This window comes from Ranitomeya variabilis, chromosome 5, assembly GCF_051348905.1.
Source record: "Ranitomeya variabilis isolate aRanVar5 chromosome 5, aRanVar5.hap1, whole genome shotgun sequence".
NCBI classification, from domain to species: Eukaryota; Metazoa; Chordata; class Amphibia; order Anura; family Dendrobatidae; genus Ranitomeya; species Ranitomeya variabilis.
The window spans coordinates 351254059-351278686 of record NC_135236.1 but is presented as its reverse complement, the minus strand read 5'-3'; the positions used below and the strand labels follow the sequence as shown (position 1 = coordinate 351278686).

Below are 24628 nucleotides of genomic sequence, written 5' to 3'. Positions count from 1 at the left end.
ATTAAAAAATGTGGTTTAATTGTTATACAAGTTACAAACAGGCAAGCACAAGCTAACTAACACAACACAAACCATTATATTGTTCAGATATTTTCATGTAAGCATCCACAGCGCAAAAGGAAAAAGTAAGCGAATGTCTGTGCTAATGACTTCTCCAATAGTTACTTAGTAGTGATGAATGAGCGTGCTCGGAAGAGGTGTTATAAAGCATGCTTGTTTTCTAACCGAGAGTCTTGAGTATGCTCGAATAATATGTTTGAGTCCCGGCACCTGCATGTCTCACGGCTAACAAACAGGCAATCCCTGCATGTGTTGCAGCTGTCAATCAGCCGCGAACATGCAGCTGCGTGACATCGAACATCTTTTTCGAGCACGCCGAAGTCACTCTGCTAGCACCCAAGCATGCTTGAATAACACCTTATCCGAGCACGTTCGTTTATCACTATTAGTTAAAAGAATTTAAAGAGGAGATATAATTGGAAAAATGGTTTCACAAGTGCTTTATCCATTAAACAAAAGCACACAAAGCCCGGTTAGTGACTAATCAGACTAGTCAGTTTCTCTTAAAACTTATGTGTGTGTACCATGCTCCAAAGCAAGCAATTTGGCATGTTAGAAGCTGGAAAAGGCTAAAAATGTGCTACAGACTAATGTCTACATCGATTCAAATAGACAAATTATATACCAATGGAGAAAACTTAAGATAATTGTTTTTCCGCCTAGGACTGGGCATCCTGCTCTGATCCATCATGTAGCACAATGGGCAATCCTCAAAGAGATGTAAAAAAAAGTAAACAAAGAAAGGGTAAAAGCAAAACTGAAACTATACAAACTCCAAATTGGTTCATATATTCGCTATTAGAAAAACATACAGACTAAGAAGTGTGTTCTGGAAGGACACCACAAAGAAAGCTACTACTGTCCCCAAAAAACTCCATCACAGCCGATCTTTAAGTCTCCTGAGGCTTCCACATTGCTTCCCGGAAAAATGTTTTATGTACATTTGAGACAAAACTTCGAAGCTGTAGGACAAACGCACAATGCTATATTTAGCGGAAAAGGAAACTGAATACTAAAAATAAAACCCTCACCTCGACTGTGAAGCATAATGGAGAGCATCATGGTTTGGGGCTGGTTTGCTGCCTCAGAGCTTAAACATTACATTTCAATAATTGAGGGAACAATGAGTTGTGTATAAAAACATATATGTTATGGTGGCTGTCCATGACCTTAAGCTGTGGAAAAACAATGACCTAAAGTGCTTAGAAAATTAACTAAAGAATGACTGAAAAACGGCCAAATTGCGAGCAGAGTCCTGACCTTAACCCTGTTGGGATACTGCGCCATGACCGGAAGAGGACTGTGCACGCAAGACATTTCAGAATCATTTGAAGGCATTTCCAAGAAGGAATGGTCCAAAATTTCTTCTCAACGTTGTGCAAATATCATAGCTAAAGGTGGAGGTGATTGCTACTAATTGGTTCAGGTATTTTTTCCCCGCACTGTAGAGATTTACTCAATAAGCAATAAATAGTGCAACAGCTTGCATGTTGTTAGTTTAGATTGCGTATGTCTATAATTGTGACTTAGATAATGATCAGGCATTTTACTAGTTATCAATGTGAATATATGGGTAATTACAAAGGGCTCAGTTACATTTTCTTGCAACTGTACGGAAAAAGGAACTGTATGTAGGTTACTGTATGCAACAAAAAGATGTCAGAAGATGAATACAAACTTTAAAAAAAGTACACATTCATTAAACTATATCATCTGATTAATATTAGCTCCTTTATTCATCAGTATTGGAAAGTCCGTAAGTGTAGAAAAAAGCTTAATGAAATCTCTCAAACCTGCAGAAAAATACCCGCTTAAGATGTCCTGCTGAAAACAGGTGATATGATGGCAAACAAATAAATCATCTCCTACAGTGAACATTTCATATCTAATAGAAGAAGCTGCAATTTATACTCAATTTATGTTGCTAAGCTACAATAGGATATGGGAAGCACAATCCCTATGTCCTTAAGTGAAAATCCCCTGCTGTGCAACATATAAAAATCTTGACAAAGAAAAAATAAATCACATTAAAAGAATCAACATAAAAAAAAACACTTACTAAGACTCTTTAACTCCAAGTCCAAATCCTCTGCAATGTGTCCTTTGACGGCTTACCATCAAAAACCTATTCATTACTAAAACATCCTTCTCACTTGATTGCCATCATGACTCATTACACTGCCAAACGTGAAGACACAAACTAATTTGTGCAGATGTGATTGGAAAGTGTATTAGACCAATTAACCTGAATCCCCCTTGTTTGCATGTACAACTTAACAGCTATTGTTTTATCTCTTCTCTATGCAGTTATGACAGAATAATGAATAATTGTGAGTAAATGAGACTCTTATCTATGCCATTAGTGAGCTTTAGGTATTTAAATACAAATGTATACCTAGCAGGAACAGCTCGTACATGTGATCCTGGCTAGATAGTCTTTAGAAACACTATAATCCTAATAGAACCAAATCATTTTAATAATTAAAAAATAAATATAAAAAATAAGGAATATATAATCATTTTTTAAATGTTTTAATTATCCATATCATAAGAAGATCTGTGCATATATATATATACTAGATGGTGGCCCGATTCTAACGCATCGGGTATTCTAGAGTATGCATGTCCACGTAGTATATTGCCCATTTACGTAGTATATTGCCCATTTACGTAGTATATTGCCCAGCCACGTAGTATATTGCCCAGCCACGTAGTATATTGCCCAGCGACGTAGTATATTGCCCAGCTACATAGTATACAGCACAGCGACGTAGGATATTGCGCAGCTACGTTGTATATTGCTCAGAGCCACATAGTATATTGTCCAGCCACGTAGTATATTGCCCAGCCTTGTAGTATACAGCAGAGCCACGTAGGATATTGCCCAGTGACGTAGTATATTACCGAGGCACGTATAGGGCCAAAAAATAAAAAAATAAACATACTCACCTAACGATCCGAGGGCCCCTTGTAGTGTATCATACTCACCATTCTTGTCGCTGCTCCTCTGCGTCCTGCATCTTCTCTTCCTGGGATCCTGTGCAGATGGTAGTGGTCGGCTTCAGGAAAATGGCCGCTGGATGCTGCGCGTGCGCAGATCGAGATCGCGGCGGCCATTTTCCTGAAGCCGAGTTCCATTGCAAGTGCCAGGGCTGGTGGGAGCAGGACCTATGAAGACGTCGCGGTCACATGACCGTGACGTCATGGCAGGTCCTTGCCGCACACCAGCCCTGGGACGGGACCGCACCGCAAGCGGACGCTTGTAATGGAGCGGTCAGGGGAGCGTGGCGAGGAGCGAGAAAGGCGGCGGAGGGTGAGTATAGCAGGTTTTTTTTATTTATTTATTATTTTTAACATTACATTTTGTACTATTGATGCCGCATAGGCAGCGTCAATAGTACAAAGTTGGGGACACACAGGGTTAATAGCAGCGGTAACGGAGTGCGTTACCCGCGGCATAACGCGGTCCGTTACCGCCGGCATTAACCCTGTGTAAGCGGTGTATGCGGGCGCCGGCAGTGAGTGCGGGGAGTAAGCGGCCATTTTTTTCTGGACTGTGCGCGTCGCTGATTGGTCGCGGCAGCCATGACAGGCAGCTACCGAGACCAATCAGCAAACGAATAACGGTGACAGACAGAAGGACAGACGGAAGTACCCTTAGACAATTATATAGTAGATATGTATATGTACATATACTGTATATTATATGTTTATGTGGGCACATATCGGCGTGAGTCAATAGAGCTAGGGAACATTCATATTAGGATCACCTTGTAGTGGTTGGATGGCTTTCACTTTTTTTTTTTAATAAAAAACATTTTTACGTGTGAAGCAATAGTGGAATTCATGTATTTATTGATCGCAGTGTGCTGACATACAGTGTATTCAATGTATATGTTTATATATACTATGATCCACATTTAAAAGGGTTGACATCAGGTCATTAGTATCTGCGTGGTGGGTGTCTGACACCAATCAACCCTTTTAAGCTCCTATGGTGCCTGAAAGTAGAGTTGAGCTAATTTTTTAAAATTAGGTTCCGATCAGCAGGGAATATTGTTTTTGCAATATTCGCCAAACACAGCTGAACGTCAATGGAGTCAATGGGAATAGAAATGAACAAACATGTTCAGAAACATAAATTTGTCATGAATAGGGTACCAATATGGCACAAATATGGCAAATTCAGATTCGGCAACCGATTCCAAATACATTCGCTGTACGCTAGAAGTAAGCACATTGAATGGCGTGTGAAGTGGCCACTGCCAAATACTGCAGAACATCTCCCATTCTCAAATGAATTGGATGAGTTCTGCAATACTCGGCCACCACCAAAGCTTACTAAAACTGATCAGTGGTGGTGACAGGTGTTGGACACAAAGATTCGATACTGATTGAGGAGTATAGGACCTGTTCTGCAGTACCAGACAGCAGCTGGTACACAATAAATTGAACTGTACATTGCTTCTCCGTTCAATGTGTTTATATCCAGTCATTACAGGAGTTTGTCATATTATCATAGCTGATCAGTGCAGGTGCAGGGGCTGGTTGGTCAATCTGATATAAATGACCCATCCTGAAAAGAGATCCTCAATATTTTATGACAGGACAAACCATTTAAAGGGTATATCTGGGACTTTATAAAAAAAAAAGGGCCTAAGAACTAACAGACAAGTAGTTGCTACCTATCTGCCTGTTGTGCCTGGCACCATTATCACAGACTTCTGCTTACATCATGTCAACAAAGCGGCAGTTTCATTTTGTGTGGGACTAGTGGTGTAATGCTGATGGACAGGCGGATCTCGGCTGCCAATCAGCTTGGCGACAGTAGTCCTGCCCTGTGAACAGGAAGAGAAACCACTGCTCTGTTGACAGGGAGCAACTAAATCACCAGTAGGAGTGGTCAATGACCGGCGCCAGGTACAACAGTCAAGTAGTTGACTCTGTTAGCAACAACATGCCTGTTTGTGGTTAGGCATATTTTTTAGGTTAACCCCTTAACCTACAGATGAGGGCTTGTTTTTTGCGGTACAGGTTGTAGTTTTGAACAACACCATTGGTTTTATCATGTCACGTACTAGAAAACAAAATTCCAAGTGCGGTGAAATTGCAAAAAAAGTGCAATCCCACACTTGTTTTTTGTTTGACTTTTTTACTAGATTCACTAAATGCTAAAACTGACCTGCCATTGTGATTCTCCATGTCATTACGAGTTCATGGACACCAAACATGTCTAGGTTCTCTTATCTAAGTGTTAAAAGAAATTCCAAAATTTGCTAAAAAAAAAAAAAAAATAGCGCAATTTTCCGATACACGTAGCGTTTCCATTTTTTGTGATCTCGGGTTGGATGAGGGATTATTTTTTGTGTGCAGAGCGGAGTTTTTAATGATACCACTTTTGTGCAGATACGTTAATTTGATCGCCCATTATTGCATTCTAATGCAATGTCGCGTTGAACAAAAAAAGTAATTTTGCCATTTTGACTTTTTTCTCGCTAGCAATCGTTAGCAATCAAGTTAATCCTTTCTTTATTGATAGATCGGGCGATTCTGAAAGCGGCTATACCAAATATGTGTATGTTTGTTTTTTTATTGTTTTATTTTGAATGAGGTGAAATAAGGGTAATTTGAACTTTTGTATATTTAAAAAAAAAACATTTTTATTTTTTTTACTTTGGGCATGCTTCAATAGTCTTTATAAGTGACTAGAAGCTGCCATAGCCTGATCGGCTCTGCTACATAGAGGCGATGTTCAGATCACCTCTATATAGCAGATTTACTGACTTGCTATGAGCGCCGACCACTGGGTGGTGCTCACAGCAAACCGGCACTGACAACCATAGAGGTCTCCAGGAGACCTCAGGTTGTTATGGCAACACACTGGTGACCCGCAATCATATGATGGGGGTCACCGATGTATTTATTTCCACTGGGGGCTGTTCAAAGGGAGGGAGACCGACATCGGCGTAAATGTAGGCCCGATGTCGGTAAGGGGTTAAAGTTTCGGATATCTCCTTTAACCTACAATCATAATTAAAATATCCAACTGTTACAATCAGAAGGCCCAACAGTTAACATTATATTTTATTTATTATGTAATATTTTGGGTTTAACTTTTCCCTTATTCTCCCATTAACATGCATATGCAGCTTTGCCAAACAATGCCCATAAGTATTAAATGGGAAGGATATTCAGAGGACTGATGAGCTGCCATGGATATGTCCTGGGACATGTATAGCGTCTCCTCAGTTTATTGTACATGATTAACATTACAAACACACACAACTACAGCTCTGTACGTGCACATGTGCATAATTAACTGTACAGTACATCAGACTGAAGGAACACTGATCCTTTTGGGTGCTGTATCCAGGACCTGAAACAGTGTTTCCAGAGCAGAATAAAATCAAAGCTCCAATAACTAAGTAAACACGCTGTAATCGGTGTGTGAATTCACGATCCATATGAGCAAGTTAGTGAATACTGTTTGGTCAAGCTCATACTACAGTGTTTTTTTTTTTAAATCAGGAAAGACCAAATCCCTTTCCAGATTTCATTCTCACAGAGGAAACCATTTGCAAAAAGCTTGTGTGGCAGCATACTGAGTCCCCATTAGATATGAGCAAATCGCTTCACGCAATTCCTGTCCACAGTCCAGGTCAGTGTTCTCTAGCCGTGGACAGAAACTGGGAACATTTTGAGACCTTCCAGGTTCCTTGATACAGCATTTGATTTGTCGGCCTAGTGTGACGTCCTCTGTGCAGCACATAGATGACAACGCTCCAACACAGCAAATCACAAGACGAAACTAGGATCCCGGATGGTCACAAAATTTGTGCAGCTCCTGTCCGCAGCCATAAAGCACTGCCCTCTAGTCCAAACAATAGAATCAGTATCTATCTCCAGTATTAGCTGCTGTCTACCCTGTATTTCTGATACTGTACATACCACGGATGCTGAGGTAAGAAAAGGCTTACCTCAGCTGCTGTCCACCCAGTCTTTCTGATAATGGAGATTCCAGTGGTGCATAGGTAAGAAGTCGCTGCTATCACTACTATCCACCCTGTCCTTCTGATCTGAGGGCATCCACTTCTTACCTCAGTACTTCTGGTATTTCCAGTATTAGATCAGAAACACATGGTAGTCAGCAGTGTGAGCAGCCTCTTCTAACCATAGCACTACTGTTATTTCCAGTATTAGATCAGAATATCTGCTGGGAGCGCATCTTGCTACATGTGAAAGGAGGATGTGGAGCTTCATACTGTACATGCTCACAGGTACCTGTCCTATTAACACTCTAGGACAGATTTCTGTTAGCATAACAATGAGGTTGTTATTTTAATTCTACAGTAATTAACTGACTAGTAAAAACTGATATGAACAACCAATTTAATATATTTTCCAATTTATTTAACCCCTTAACGACCGCTGATACGCCTTTCAACAGTGGCAGTTAATGTCACTTAGTCCTCAGTGCCGCTTTTTAACAGAGCTGAGAAAAAAGATTATAGTGTCCGCCAGCGTCAGAAATTCTATGGGGTCTTGGCTACCGGCGGTTGCGGAGACCCCAGAAAACATAATTCGGGATGGTTTTTACCGACTCCAGTGTTGCAATCATTGTTATTCACGAAAAAACGGCAATCGCAAAAAAAAAGGCAGATTTCTCATTTAATCTCTCTCTCCTGACATGAGCTAGCACATCAGAGAAGAGAGAAATGGGGTCCCCCCAGTACCTCTGGTGTCCCTGGACCCTCCTGCATTCCCTGCTCTTGTCCCTCCCATCGGCGTCTTCTTCCGGGAAGAAAATGGTGGGTACCGGCACCTGGCAACAATAGGAAATTTTTCCTATTGGTTCATTTTGATCACTGTGATAGACCCTATCACAGTAATCAATATAAAAAAATAGTAAAATAGTAAATCAACCCACTTAATTAGGTAAAAATAATAAAGCAAAAAAATTTATTTATTTCCATTAGGGTTGGGCTAAGGATAGGGTTGGGGCTAGAGCTAGGGTTGGGGCTATGGTTAGGCTTGTGTTGAGGTTAGGTTTAGGGTTGTGGTTAGGGTTATGAGTGTGTTGGAGTTAGGTTTGGAGTTAGAATTGGGGGATTCCACTTTTTTAGGTACATCAGGGGCTCTCCAAACACGACATGGTGCCCACCATTGATTTCAGCCAAATTTACATTCAAAAAGTCAAGCGGTGCTTCCTCCCTTCTGAGCCTTGCCATGCACCCAAACAGTGGCTTTCCCCCACATATGGGGTATCGGCGTACTCAGGAGAAATTGCACAACAAATTTAGTTGTCCATTTTCTCCTGATACAAATTTTTGTTTCAAAGTTAATTTTTTGTGAAAAAAAGTAAAATGTTCATTTTTCTTTCCACATTGATTTAGTTCTCGTGAAGCACCTGAAGGGTTAATAAACTTCTTGAATGTGGTTTTGCGCACCTCGAGGGGAGCAGTTTTTAGAATGGTGTCATTTTTGGGTATTTTCTGTTATATTGACCCCCAAATTCACTTCAAATGGGAGGTGGTCCCTTAAAAAAATATTTTTGTAAATTTTGTTGGAAAAATGAGAAATCGCTGGTCAACTTTAAACCCTTATAACGTCGTAACAAAAAAAAAAATATGTTTCCAAAATTGTGCTGATGTAAAATTGACATGTGGGATATGTTATTTTGTGTGATACCACTCTCTGATTTAAGGGTACAAAAATAAAAAAATTGAAAATTGCAAACACTTTCTACATTTTTCCATGGTTTTCATAAATAAAAACAAGGTACAGTATATCAAATAAAATGTACCACTAACATGAAGTACAATATGTCAGGAAAAAACAATCTCAGAATCAGTGTGATACGTTCAAGCATAGCTATAACTTCATAAAGTGACAGAGGTCAGAATTCTAAAAATTGGCTTGGTCATTAAGTACCAAATTGGCTCTGTCACTAAGGGGATAAATGTCCTTCAGCCATTTTGCTAACATTTCCTAATACCAGAGAATCCCTTTAATTTCCCAACAAAAGAGTTAGTTTAACAAAGAACATCATGCTGCCCATTCATATTGAATTTTTTTTTTCTCTTCCAAGTGTTTTGACATGTTTAAAAGCGCTTGAATCATTTACTGACGGACTGTGTACAGGAGGTGAAAAGTATTATTTACTGCTGCTGTAGCTACACATGAATAACAACCATGTTGGCTAATTAGCATAAACATCTTGATAAATACTGACCATCTGATCTACACTGCTTCAGAGGTGCTTGCAAAGAAAAATTACATCTTCAGTATGTGCAAACCACATTTGTACTCATCTAGTTTGCACATCCCCACAGAGCACTTAAGCAGCCATCTAAGTAAGGAGAAAATACATTTTTTAACGGATTGTGTTCCTGAACTAAATATTATTCCCCAAATCAAGCAGCGTCAAGTCTCAATACCCAGGTCTAGTGAGTCATGAATAACCATGTCATTAATTTATTCATGACAGCTGCAGCACATAAATATTCACATTTTGTTTAGATTTTTACAGATTGTTATAACTTCAATGTTGACTATTTTGGGGAATTTCATAGACTATATAATTTCCTCACAAAGTAAAAAATTTAAAGGGCAGCAGCAAATTATAGCATAAGAGGTAAATATGACACAGACGGGCAGTACCAAGGTTTCTGTAAATGTGTTCTCTCAACAAGACGACAAAAGATGCTATTTCCTAATTTACCCTCTAATGATCTCAAACCACAGCAAAGTAATTAACCTATGCATATCATTATTTTGATGTAATCATACAATGCAATAATCCCCGACCATAAACATTTCTACATAAATGAACACAAAAAATAACATTTATAGATTGCTTATATTTTGTCCATACCGACATATTTAACAAATCCTGTCTCTCCTCCTCTTCTCCACAAATTATCAACAACCCACATTGAATCTTCATTTCTTACAGTTGGCTATTAGGACAGCTTATATAGAGATGATTTTTTATATAATGCAGTAGAGGGCACAATATGAGTGTGAATATGTCAACCATTGGTGATGCCAAGACTTTATAAAAATGTCAATAAGCCCTCATGTATGGCTCAATATTTGGGTATGTTCACACATTGTGCATATTCTCCAAATTTTGTTGCTAAATTTCCCATTCAGATAATTGGAACAAAGTGTCAGTCGCAGAAATTTTCTTAATAAAATCTGCAGTATGAGAATTTATCCTTAATCCCTTCATCTCCCAAGCCTGTTTTCACCATCATGGCCGGGTCTAAATTTTACAATTCTGACCAGTGTCACTTTATGAGGTAACTAGCTGTTTCCAGCCAGCTAACGCTCGGCACACTCATTGCTATCGAATGCTGCTGGTGATTAAACTAAAGTAAATAATGACAGCATTCAATAGCGCTTACACAGGTGGTAAATTAACTTAAAATGAAGTTAATAACAATGGTGTGGTGATGTGTTGGGGGCGGGATTATGTGTGGTCATGTGGTGGGGGGCGGGATTATGTGTGGTGATGTGTTGGGGGAGGGATTATGTGTGGTGATGTGGTGGGGGGCGGAATTGTGTGTGGTAATGTGGTGGGGGGTGGGATTATGTGATGTAATGTGGTGGGGGTGTGGGATTATCTGTGGTAATGTGGTGGGGGGGCAGGATTATGTGTGGTAATGTGGTGGGGGGGCGGGATTATGTGTGGTAATGTGGTGGGGGGCGGGATTGTGTGGCAATGGGGTGGGGGGCTGGATTATGTATGGTGATATGTTGGGGGGCGGGATTATGTGTGGTGATATGGTGGGGGGCAGGATTGTGTGGTAATGTGTTGGGGGCACGGGATTATGTGTGGTGATGTGGTGGGGGGCGGGATTATATGTTGTAATGTGGTGGGGGCGAGATAATCTGTGATAATGTGGTGGGGGCGGGATTATGTGTGGTAATGTGGTGAGGGTGGGATTATCTGTGGTAATGTGGTGGGGGCGGGATTATGTGTAGCAATGTGGTGGGGGGCAGGATTATCTGTATTAATGTGGTGGGGGGCAGGATTATGAGTGGTGATGTGGTGAGGGGGCGGGATTATGTGTGGTGATGGGGTGTGGGGGCGGGATTATGTGTGGTAATGGGTGGGGGGCGGGATTGTGGGTGGTAATGTGGTGGGTGCGGGATTATCTGTAGTAATGTGGTGGGGGTGCGGGTTTATCTGTGGTAATGTGGTGGGGGGGCGGAATTGTGTGTGGTAATGTGGTGGGGGCGGGATTCTGTGCGGTAATGTGGGGTGCGAGATTATCTGTGGTAATGTGATGGGTGGGATTATGTGTAGTAATGTGGTGGGGTGGCGGGATTATGTGTAGTAATGTGGTGGGGTGGGGGGATTAAGTGTGGTGATGTGTGGGGGGGCGGGATTGTGTGGTGATGTGTTGGGGGGCGGGATTACGTGTGGTGATGTGTTGAAGGGGCGGGATCATGTGTGGTGATGTGGTGGGGGCAGGATTTGTGGGGGCGGGATTGTGTGTGGTGATGTGGTGCGGATTGTGTGGTAATGTGGTGGGGGCGGGATTGTGTGTGGTAATGGGGTGGGGGGCAGGATTATATGTGATGTGGTGGGGCGGAGTTACTGTGCAGGGGGCGGGATTAGCGAGTAATCACGATGCCTCATATATAGATAACGCTGGAACGTTTCAAAGGATCACATTTATTCTGTGATTGCTTTTTTTGTGACATATTATACTTCACGATTGTGGTAACATTTGTTCGATATGACTTGTGTTTATTTGTGGAAATATTGGAATTATTATACATATAAACCAGAGTTGTGTCACACAAAATAGTTAATAACATTTACTACATGTTTACTTTAGAACCATAATTTTTTTTTTCCGTTAGGAAGTTAAAAGTTGATAATCAATTTCAAAATCCCCCCCCCCCCCCACAAATGACCCCATTTTGGAAACTAGACTCCTCAAGAAATCGGGAAACATATATAGATGTGTGGTGAATAGCTTGAACCCCCAGGTGCTTCACAGAGGTTTATAACATTGAGTTGTAAAAATGAAAATAGAAAAATATACATTTTTCCCACAAAAATGTTCTTTTAGCCTCATGCAGTGAGCTTGTTGACACCACATGTGCCTCACAGAGATTTATACCATTGGGCATTGAAGAAGGAATAATTACATTTTTACCACTGAAATGTTGTTTTAGCCCCAAATTTTTTTAAGGGATAATACATAAAAATGGACCTCTCAGCTTGTTGTGCAATTTCGCCTGAGTATGCTAATGCCACATATATACTCGGGAACTACTTTGAGGCACAGTGCAAAACTCAGAAGGGAAGGAGTGCCATAATTTAGTGCAGATACTTCTATGGCTTGAGAGTGCCATTACCCAATGGGAGAGCCCCTGAGGTGCAGAACAGCAGAACCCCCCCATAAGTGACCCTATTTTACAAACTACACCTCTCAATTTATCTAAGGTTGCTATGATCATATTGACACCACGAGTGTCATAGAATTTTATACCATTGGGCAATGAAGAAAAAATTATTACTTTTTTTACCACAAAAAATTTGTTCTGGCCCCAGATTTTACATTTTCTCAAGGGAAATCGGGTAAAAATGGCATCAAAATTTGTCACAAAATTTTGGCTGAACATGGAATTACCCCATATGTGGCTGTACAGTACTGCTTAGCCACATGGCGAGACTCTGTAGGGACGGAACTTTATTTGCCTCCTGGAGCACAGATTTTCATAGAATAGTTTGCAGGCTCCATATACAGAGCTCCTAAGTGATAGCAGAGCAGACTACCCCCATCAAGTGACCCCCATTTTGGAAATTTATCTACAGGTGTTGTGATGATTTGACTCCATGAGTGTCCAGAAACAAGCAGCAGTGGATGTTGCTGAGTGAAAATTGCAAATCTGCCATAGTAGTGCCTGTACATTGAAGTGCCCAGTACGTTATGCTCAGCTCGTGCGTCTGGAGACATGTACCCATAAATTAGGCTGGCTCTCATCGCTACTGAAATGCCAAACAAGTGGACGCTAAATGTGATTTAGGCACACTGGGGCTCAGAAGGGAGGGGGCATTTGGACTTAGGAGTGCAGAAATTGCTGGATTTATTTTGGGGGTGAAGAACCATAGCGGTATTCCAGAGCCTTTGTACTACCAGTAACTTCAAAGCCCCTATATTTTTTGTGGACTGAGTTGAAGCTTTTGTTGGGAACATTTTACATAACATTTGAGATCACATTTATCTGGCACTCTATGCTGTTCACTTACATCGGAGTTTCCAATTAAATCTCATCCAAATGACGTGATTCAGAATTTCCCCAGGAGTGGTGGCCCAGGGGTGCCATAATTCACTGAGAAATGGAACCCCACTTGAATTTCTTCATACTTTGTGACCACACTTTTCCAGTATTTTAGCCAAAATGTGGAATTTCTTAAATTCTTGGTCGAAGGCCCGGTCAGCATTACTCTGAATAACATTCAGTATTTATTTTGATTGTCTTCACTGGGTGTCACCTATTTCATTGTGTGTCTTTGTCACTAGGATTTGTCAGGATGTGGTTCCCTTAGGTGCTCATCTCTTGAAAGGTCTAGTTGGAAGTGTACTGCCATGAGGTTCCCTTCCACTCTGACCCCTAGCTCTCGTCTCTCAGGAGGGGAGTAGACAGTAGATAGCTCCTAGTTCTCGCTTGGGTGGCATCTCAGGCAGATGCTGGGAGCAATATTGTGTCTCCTTGGGCAGGGAAAAGCAACTTGTCTCTACCCTCACTGTGGCCTTCTGGCTTGGAGGGGCTTAAATAAACGATATCCTCGTGCACTTTTCAGTGGCACCTGTCACTTTTTTATATGCACTTGGGTTTCGAGCACAATTTCAGGCTTTAAAAAAATAGAAAAAATAAAGAACCTCAGTAGTTGCTATAGCACAATAACATAACATAGTAACATAGTATTTAAGTTTGAAGGAAGACTATAAGTCTAGTTCAAACCATAGCTTGACAATTGGTAAAATAATTTTTTTTAAGAAATGTATTCTGTACACTACGGTCTTTAGTGAACTACACAAACTTTAGATGCTTCTCAAAATTAAGAGGTTAAACTTTGAGTTTGCTTGTGTACTCTTTACATATTAAATAGTTATCTAAATAAATCAAGCCATTAATTTTTCCTGCCTGTAGGTCCATGTTTCACTTTTAAGATCTGGATTTGAAATAACAGTTAAGCATTCCATTGTCTAAAAGTTTCTTGTAAGAAAATTGCCTATGAAAAGATCATCCTTATTTATCTTATTTTTAACCTTTAACAACACTCTATGACCTTTTCTTCAACGGATCAAAAAACAGAGAACACAACCTGATACACTGAAAAGATGAAACTAACTACAGACAAAAAGGTCATTCAGCACTGACTCGGAATCAGACGGTGGGCACTCATTCTTAATTCTAAATAGGAGAAAAGTCAATCTTTACTGTCATGTTATCAAACCCAATAAGAATAACCTACAGTCAATGTACGACATCAGTTTTCCAGAAAATTCCACTGGCTTTATATATTGAAGTGAGCAACCTATGATTTGACTTCTCACATGGCCCTACCTCTAAACAAACCCTGATCTTCTAAACAGGGGGCTAAATCTCCCCAATAGTTATCTCTAAGCATCAGTGCTTGCAGCTTTTTAAAGTTTATTGCTTTGACAGCTTGTTATTAGTTTGAATATCTTGTCAAATTGTAGAAGAATCCTTGGCTAAAAATAGAGAGACACTGATAGCTCAATAGGACACAACTGCCAGCTTCTGAAATTGGTCAACAACTCGGGCTGACAGCTCTCAACAAAGTGAAAAATGGAAGGTGACACTTTGACAGAGCAATCTTCTGTTAATCTTCTGATAACATAGGGAGGTATATTGCTTGTGTAATTAATTTCATATTTTTGAGAAGGAGAAATTCCATGGAGAAATGTACCTTTATATCCTGAAAATAAAAGCTTATGACACATTGATGGTCTTTGCTGTTCATATTTCTTTTATCATACACTGGGGCATATATTTTACTATCACTACATGACCCACTTAAGGCAGCAATTAAATCCCTCATACATTTTTCTTGCAATTTTCACATCATAAATACAGAATTGCCTAGTTGTTCAGCAGTGAAGCAAGTTTTAAATCTCTGCAGTGCTTTCATCTGAAGCAGTGAACATGAGACACCAGTGACCAGTGTTAATTTCTAGGACCTGGCAGGTCAATAGAGGATGTCTTCTGTTTATGTAGTATTCATATTAACTCTGAAAGTAACCCATACAAATTAGTCTTTTTCTATATTGTATTTTACATTAATAGTAAATTTGTGCTAAAAGCTTTCTCCAAATAATGTTTCCAGCTGTACATTGAAACCTCTTTAATTATAATGAAGGCGTCACAATCCATTTTTGGATTTGTAGCATCTCTGGTTCCACTATGTTTTAAATGTAGCTTTTTTTCCTTTCTGGCCATGTGGGGGTAATGTCAGTTTCCCTTGCTGATATCCTGCTGCAACTGCAGAGTTACTAGGTCTGCTGATGTGGATGGTGGCCATTCCCACCATCCTTTAAATGGTCACCTGATGCATCAGCTGACTGTTGGTGATAGTTTCTCTATGGAGACCAGCCGTGCAGTTGCAGCTTTCTGGGGTCAGCTATTTCTGGAGTTTGGAGTCCTGTTTCTGTGCCATCTGCAGTGTGGAGTTGGCAGCGGAGTCTGGAAGCTAAGTCTGTTTTTTTACCTTGTCCCTCTCGTGTTTGTCACTGTCCCATGTGTTTGTACCATCTGCAGTGGTGAGGCTAGCGCTTTTGCCAGCCAGAGAACTAGCCAGGATAGTGTGAGGTGACAGCAAGGGACGAGGTTCCTGGCGGAGGTGGGGAAAGGACCCAGTTAGGGCGTTAGGGGAGTGCAGAGACAGGCACAGGTTGGAGCAGGTGGTGTCCAATCCTTCATTCCCTTCGGTAGGGTCTTCCTCACCTTATTTTCATCCCATTGAGAGTGTATTGTGCTGTCTGCTGACCAAACCCCTGTTGGGTTGTTACATATCGCAACAGAAGGCCAATAAAAAATTCTAGCATTAACAATATTGTTAATAAATATTGTAGCCATTAACTATATTTTTAGAATTATGTTTCTACAACATCAGATTATAATTTGCTACAGCTACCTTAGCATGCTATCCACAAGTCACATCCACTGCTGAAGACTAAATTATATTATTCATAAATTAATTTATACAACTTTCCTAAAAAGGAAAGAACAAAAAAGGCTTTTTGTCATCAACCCCTCCAAACAAATCATACTTCTTCAGTCTTTTTTTTAATATATTATCTAGCATGAATGTGAATATTTAACATGCTATCTGAGGCATTTAGAGAGTGAGCTGTACCTCTTTGTTTTTTTTTTGTAAGTTCTCTGAGCATTTACCCTGTCTGAACTTGGTTAGAACATCTGGTAAGATTGTCAACTGTCTGAATTCTTCGCACTTCTTAATAATCATTCTTACTGTAGAATGATGGATTTTAAACTATTTGGAAATGGCCTTAAAACGTGGGCGGCAACAATTGCTTTTCTAAGATCATTACTGGTGTCTTTTCTTTTTCTCACCTGGCTACTACTTACAATTTATTTACTAAAGAAGCAGTAAGAAACAGTAAGGATATATTAAATTACCATATATAATCGAGTAAAAGCCGATCCGAGTACAAGCCGAGGTACCTAATTTTACCTCAAAAACCGGGAAAATTTATTGACTCAAGTATAGGACAAGGGGGGAGATGCAGCAGCTACTGTGTCCGCAAGTTTCCCCTCTCCCTGCAAGTCTTCCCTCTCCCCGTTGGTCCGCGAGTCTCCCATGGGGGTGTTTCTTACCCACTTCCACACAGCTGCGTGGGAGCAGCGCCATCCTGTCATGTATGGAGTCCTGGAGGTAGCGGCGTGTTGGTAACCTATGGAGCAAGTGGTAGCAGTCGTGGAGGCATGCGGTTGCCATACGGCAGGTGGAGTTTGGCTTATGAATATTTGTGACGTCACCTAAAGTGAAGCATGCGGCACAGAAAGTACAGGCCACCCGCAACATCCACCTGCCGTATGACTACCGCTTGCCTCCACGACTGCTGCTCTATACATTACCAGCACACCACTACCTCCATAACTCCATACATGACAGGATGGCGCTGCTCCGTCGCTACCGCTTGCTCCATAGATTACCGGCACTCCGCTTCCCTCAGAGACTCAATTCATGCCAGGATCGCCATGCTCCGCTGCTGCTGCTGTGAAGGAGGGGGTAAGAAAAACCCCCGGGGAAGGGAGATGGACCGGGGGGAGAGGGAGACAGACCGGTGGGGGTGACACGAGTATAAACCAAGAGGGGCATTTTCAGCCTAAAAAAAAGGGCTGAAAATCTCAGCTTATACTCAAGTATATACGGTATTCACAAAACTTTCACACTGCTTTTGAATTTTTAGCCTAGATTAATAAATTCACAATGTAATTTGTCATGTTTTGCTGATCACATGAGGTTGTATTTATCTAATTTTAAGCCCTTCTAAGGACCGGATTTTACTTTACTATGTCTTGATCTGGAAAACCATGGAACTAAAAAAAGTGTACACAATTTTTCTCAAGACTGTACATAGTTCTTATGTATAATATCTATATTTAGGTCACTTCACTCATACAATAACTAATATGCTAACCTAAACATATTAGATTTGTAGTACTATAGTCACTGTCTGCACTTAATTGAATTCATCTGAGTATCAACTGAGGGCATAAAACTATATTAATTCAAACCTTAATGGGCAATATTACTAGACTCTGATTATATTAACAGAACAGATAGAAGCAGGTTGTTAATTGTAAACAACCCATTTTACATATTAATGTGCAGTCTGCTTCAGTTTAATGTGCAGTCAAGACTTAGAAATGATAAATGTTCAAAGACAAAATAACAGTGCATGAATTATGGTAAAATGAGTCTGTATTTATATAGTAGTTTGTCCAGTTCCAGATTACATCAACTTAAATTCTCTCTAGATAGAATAATTGTGTGCTATAATGACTTCATGAACATGATTGTGTCTGGAAGAAAAAATAATTTATATTCAAGTATTTAGGGTATCAATCTGACCAATGGAGGAATCTGCAACAAGTGGTATGTTAACCTCATGTCTTTCTGGGGAAGCTCTGGTTCCCTGCTACACTACAAAACATAAGATTCATTGGTATGATGTGTGATATTATTAGTGATGAGCGAGTGTACTCGTTGCTCGGGTTTTCCTGAGCACGCTCGGGTGATCTCCGAGTATTTGTTATTGCTCGGAGATATAGTTTTCATCGCCTCAGCTGCATGATTTACAGCTGCCAGATACGCTGAATACATGTGGGAATTCCCTAACAAACAGTCATTCCTCACATGTATTCAGGGTATCTGGAAGCCATAAAGCATGCAACTGAGGCGATGAAAACTATATCTCCGAGCAATAACAAATACTCGGAGGTCACCCGAGCGTGCTCAGGAAAACCCGAGCAACGAGTACACTCGCTCATCACTAGATATTAGCTATAGCATGCATGTGTTTGAAAACTGTGTGCAATTCTAAGAAACACAAGCAAAATGTGATAAGCAACAAAAAACACTTTGTTGTGAAAATTAGGATTTAAAAATGAGATTTATACTTGTCAGGGCTGCAACAGTCATGTGAAGTCAATATATCTTTACTGCAAAGTAGTTAGCATAAGCTGGTGGGGCATATCAGGGTGTGGGGACTACATACTGTAAGCATACATACATTGTGAAACGTTTATCAATAAAGTCTTAAAATGTGTTGACGTTTGATAAATGTGGCACATTTTAAGACTGTCTAGTCTAAGCTGACATTATTAGTTGGCTTACTTTGAGTCAGAAATATGCACAACTTTGGAGCTTTCTTTGTCATAAATGTTGCTCGACAAGCTGCCACACTTAAGATAAGCAACAATCATTTCAGTGAGGTCAAATCCCTTTCTTGGACAAGTGTCTAAAGCAGACACTAAGGCCTCATTCAGACAATCGTAATCTTCCTGCTACATAAAAACATGGACCGTTACTCTATAGTGTTTTGGATCCGATTTTCATCAGTGTTTGATCAGCATTTGCGCAATGATTTTTATCTCATGGAAAAAAAATAAAAAAATGCAAAGACATCCATGTGCTTTCTATGATTTTCATGGATCCCTAAATTTGTATGGGTAATATTGATTCTTGACTCAGATCAAAAACAGACATGTCTTCATGACTTTTTGCAGATCACTCTGGATATATGAACACCTCCATAAGCTATAAAAGATATGTGTTCTATCCAAGAAAAACACAGATCAATCATGGATGTGATTCACAGACATCTGAACGAGGCAATGATATGGCGCGAGTCATGGAACAGTCTTTTGACATAAATTGCTTACATAACCACTAACTCATGGAAACTAAGATTTATGACAGTGTGCGCTCTGTCAGGATTCACAGGTCTGCAGCCACATAGAGTGATTGCAGACTTTCGAGCCAAACTTGGACAATCCCTTTAAATGTAACTAGAGTAGGCAACTACTATAAGAGCAATTTCCTCCTTTGTAGTAAATGCTGAGTTCGGAGGTTTCTCCATAGGTTTCTGCATTCTGGAGTCATTATATAAAGGCTCACTTGCACTAGTGTATAAATTCGACGAGTGCAATGCAAGAAAGCATCGCATTGCTCTCTGACCAATGTTATTCAATGAGGCAGTGCTCATCTGTGAGCTTTTCCTGAGCACTAATCAGAATGAGGAAAAAACTGCAGCATGGTGTGAGTGGATACGTGAATGGGATCACACTCGCCAACGCAACTCAATGGATGCTTTAAAACAAACAAACAAAATTGGATGACATACACACCATGCGTGGGCCGCCCGATTTTTACACACACATCTCAAAATGAAACCCGAAATTCATCAGCCAAGTACAGTAAATTCACAGTTCGAATCGTCAGAATAGAGAGCTAGAATAGATAGATGTCCTGTAGCCATTTAATGTCATATTATTAACCCCTTAGTGACAGAGCCAATTTGGTACTTAATGACCGAGCCAATTTTTACAATTCTGACCAGTGTCACTTTATGAGGTTATAACTCTGGAACGCTTTATCGGATCCCGCTGATTCTGAGATTGTTTTTTCGTGACATGTTGTACTTCAAGTTAGTGGTAACATTTCTTCGATATTACTTGCGATTATTTATGAAAAAAATGGAAATATGGCGAAAATTTTTAAAATTTTGCAATTTTCAAACTTTGTATTTTTATGCCCTTAAATCAGAGAGATATGTCACAAAAAATAGTTAATAAATAACATTTCTCACATGTCTACTTTACATCAGCACAATTTTGGAAACAATTTTTTTTTTTGTTAGGGAGTTATAAGGGTTAAAAGTTGACCAGCAATTTCTCATTTTTACAACACCATGTTTTTTTTAGGGACCAAATCAACTTTGAAGTGATTTTGAGGGGTCTATATGATAGAAAATAACCAAGTGTGACACCATTCTAAAAACTGCACCCCTCAAGCTGCTCAAAACCACATTCAAGAAGTTTATTAACCCTTTACGTACTTCACAGGAACTAAAACAATGTGGAAGAAAAAAATGAACATTTTACTTTTTTTTGCAAACATTTTACTTCAGAACCATTTTTTTTAATTTTCACAAGTGTAAAAACAGAAATTTAACCACAAATTTTGTTGTGCAATTTTTCCTGAGTACACCGATACCCCATATGTGGAGGTAAACCACTGTTTGGGCGCACCGCAGAGCTTGGAAGTGAAGGAGCACCGTTTGACTGTTTCAATGCAGAATTGGCTGGAATTGAGATCGGACGCCATGTCGCGTTTGGAGAGCCCCTAATGTGCCTAAACAGTGGAAACCGCCCACAAGTGACACCATTTTGGAAACTAGACCCCCCAAGGAACTTATCTAGATGTGTGGTGAGCACTTTGAACCCCCAAGTGCTTCACAGAAGTTTATAACGTAGAGCCGTGAAAATAAAAAATCGCATTTGTTTTCACAAAAATGATTTTTTCGCCCACAAATTCTTATTTTCACAAGGGTAACAGGAGAAATTAGACCACAAAAGTTGTTGTGCAATTTCTCCTGAGTACGTCGATACCCCATATGTGGAGGTAAACCACTGTTTGGGCGCACCGCAGAGCTTGGAATTGAAGGAGCACCGTTTGACTTTTTCAATGCAGAATTGGCTGGAATTGAGATCGGATGCCATGTCGCGTTTGGAGAGTCCCTGATGTGCCTAAACAGTGGAAACCCCCCACAAGTGATACCATTTTGGAAACTAGACCCCTTAAGGAACTTATCTAGATGTGTGGTGAGCACTTTGAACCCCCAAGTGCTTCACAGAAGTTTATAACGTAGAGCCGTGAAAATAAAAAATCTCATTTTTTCTACAAAAATGATCTTTTTGCCCCCAAATTTTTATTTTCACAAGGGTAACAGGAGAAATTAGACCACAAAAGTTGTTGTGCAATTTCTCCTGAGTACGTCGATACCCCATATATGGGGGTAAACCACTGTTTGGGCGCACCGCAGAGCTTGGAAGAGAAGGAGTGTCGTTTTACTTTTTCAATGTAGAATTGGCTGGAATTGAGATCGGACGCCATGTCACGTTTGGAGAGCTGCTGATGTGCCTAAACAGTAGAGACCCCCCACATATGACACCATTTTGGAAACTAGACCCCTTAAGGAACTTATCTAGATGTGTGGTGAGCACTTTAAACCCCCAGGTGCTTCACAGAAGTTTATAACGTAGAGCCGTGAAAATAAAAAAATCGCATTTTTTCTACAAAAATGATCTTTTTGCCTCCAAATTTTTATTTTACCAAGGGTAACAGGAGAAAATGGACCCCAGAAGCTGTTGTACAATTTGTCTTGAGTACGCCGACACCCTATATGTGGGGGTAAACCACTGTTTGGGCGCATGGCTGAGCTCGGAAGCAAAGGAGCGCCATTTGACTTTTCAATGCAAAATTGACTGGAATTGAGATCGGACGCCATGTCGCGTTTGGAGAGCCCCTGATGTGCCTAAACAGCAGAAACCCCCCAAAAGTGACCCCATTTTGGAAACTAGACCCCCCATGGAACTTATCTAGATGTGTAGTGAGAACTTTGAATGCCCAAGTGCATCACAGAAGTTTATAATGCAGAGTCGTGAAAATAAAAAATATATATTTTTTAACAATAAAGATTTTTTAGCCCCCAAGTTTTTATTTTCACAAGGGTAACAAGAGAAATTGGACCCCAAAAGTTGTTGTCCAATTTGTCCTGAGTATGCTGGTACCCCATATGTGGGGGTAAACCACTGTTTGGGCGCACTGCAGAGCTCGGAAGGGAAGGAGTGCCATTTTGGAATGCAGACTTTGATAGAATTGTCTGCGGGCGTTATGTTGCGTTTGCAGACCCCTAATGTACCTAAACAGTAGAAACCCCCAACAAGTGACCCCATTTTGGAAAATAGACCCCCCAAGGAACTTATCTAGATATGTGGTGAGAACTTTGAATGCCCAAGTGCTTCACAGAAGTTTATAATGCAGAGTAGTGAAAATAAAAAATATTTTTTTTCCCACAAAAAAGATTTTTTTAGCCCCCAAATTTTTATTTTCACAAGGGTAACAAGAGAAATTGGACCCCAAAAGTTGTTGTCCAATTTGTCCTGAGTATGCTGGTACCCCATATGTGGGGGTAAACCACTGTTTGGGCGCACGGCAGAGCTCGGAAGGGAAGGAGCGCCATTTTGGAATGCAGACTTTGATAGAATTGTCTGCGGGCGTTATGTTGCGTTTGCAGACCCCTAATGTACCTAAACAGTAGAAACCCCCAACAAGTGACCCCATTTTGGAAAATAGACCCCCCAAGGAACTTATCTAGATATGTGGTGAGAACTTTGAATGCCCAAGTGCTTCACAGAAGTTTATAATGCAGAGTAGTGAAAATAAAAAATATTTTTTTTCCCACAAAAAAGATTTTTTTAGCCCCCAAATTTTTATTTTCACAAGGGTAACAAGAGAAATTGGACCCCAAAAGTTGTTGTCCAATTTGTCCTGAGAATGCTGGTACCCCATATGTGGGGGTAAACCACTGTTTGGGCGCACGGCAGAGCTCGGAAGGGAAGGAGCGCCATTTTGGAATGCAGACTTTGATAGAATTGTCTGCGGGCGTTATGTTGCGTTTGCAGACCCCTAATGTACCTAAACAGTAGAAACCCCCACAAGTGACCAAATTTTGGAAACTAGACCCCCTAAGGAACTTATCTAGATATGTGGTGAGAACTTTGAAAGCTCAAGTGCTTCACAGAAATTTATAATGCAGAGTAGTGAAAATAAAAAAATATATTTTTTTCCAACAAAAAAGATTTTTAGCCCCCAAGTTTTTATTTTCACAAGGGTAACAGGAGAAATTGGACCCCAAAAGTTGTTGTCCAATTTATCCCGAGTACGCTGATGCCCCATATGTGGGGGTAAACCACTGTTTGGGCGCACGGCAGAGCTCAGAAGGGAGGGAGTACCATTTGACTTTTTTAGCGCAAAATTGGCTGTCGTGTTTGGAGACCCCCTGATGTACCTAAACAGTGGAAACCCCCCAATTCTAACTCCAACCCTAACCCCAACACAGCCCTAACCCTAATCTCAACCCGATCCATAATCCTAATCACAACCCTAACGATAACCACAACCCTAACCCCAAAACAGCCCTAATCTCAACCCTAACCATAACCCTAATCAAAACCCTAAATCCAACACACCCCTAACCCTAATCCCAACCCTAACCCTAATCCCAACCCTAATCCCAAACGTAACACTAATCCCAACCCTAATCCAAACGCTAACCCTAATCCCAACTCTAACCCTAACTTTAGCCCCAACCCTAACTTTAGCCCCAACCCTAACCATAACTTTAGCCCCCGTCGTCACAAAAAAAGTTCAATGTAACCTTTTTTTTGTACGTCGCGTCCGCCATTTCCGCGGATGCGTGGCCGTAACTCTGCCCCCTCCTCCCCAGGACATAGACTGGGCAGCGGATGCGTTGAAAAACTGCATCCGCTGCCCACGTTGTGCACAATTTTCACAACGTGCGTCGGTACATCGGGCCGACGCATTGCGACCGCCCCGTACCGACGCAAGTGTGAAAGAAGCCTAAGGCTACTTTCACACTAGCGTCGTACTCGGCCCATCGCAGTGTGTCGGGCCGACGTACCGACGCTAGCGTTGTAAGCGCCGCACAACGGGTGCAGCGGATGCTGTTTTTTCAACGCATCCGCTGCCCCATTGTGAGGTGCGGGGAGGCGGGGGCGGAGTTCCGGCCACGCATGCGCGGTCGGAAATGGCGGACACGTCGCACAAAAAAGTTACATGTAGTTTTTTTTGTGTCGACGGTCCGCCGAAGCACGACGCATCCGTCGCACGACGGATGCGACATGTGGCAATCCGTCGCAATGCAAGCCAATGGAGAAAAAACGCATCCTGCAAGCACTTTTG

General features: G+C 40.8%; 1 protein-coding gene across 2 annotated transcripts in view; it reads right to left on the bottom strand.

Annotated features, from left to right (window-relative positions):
* Nucleotides 1-24628, bottom strand: part of TBC1D22A (TBC1 domain family member 22A) — an 849217-nt gene that overhangs the window by 22414 nt on the left and 802175 nt on the right. The window lies entirely within an intron of this gene.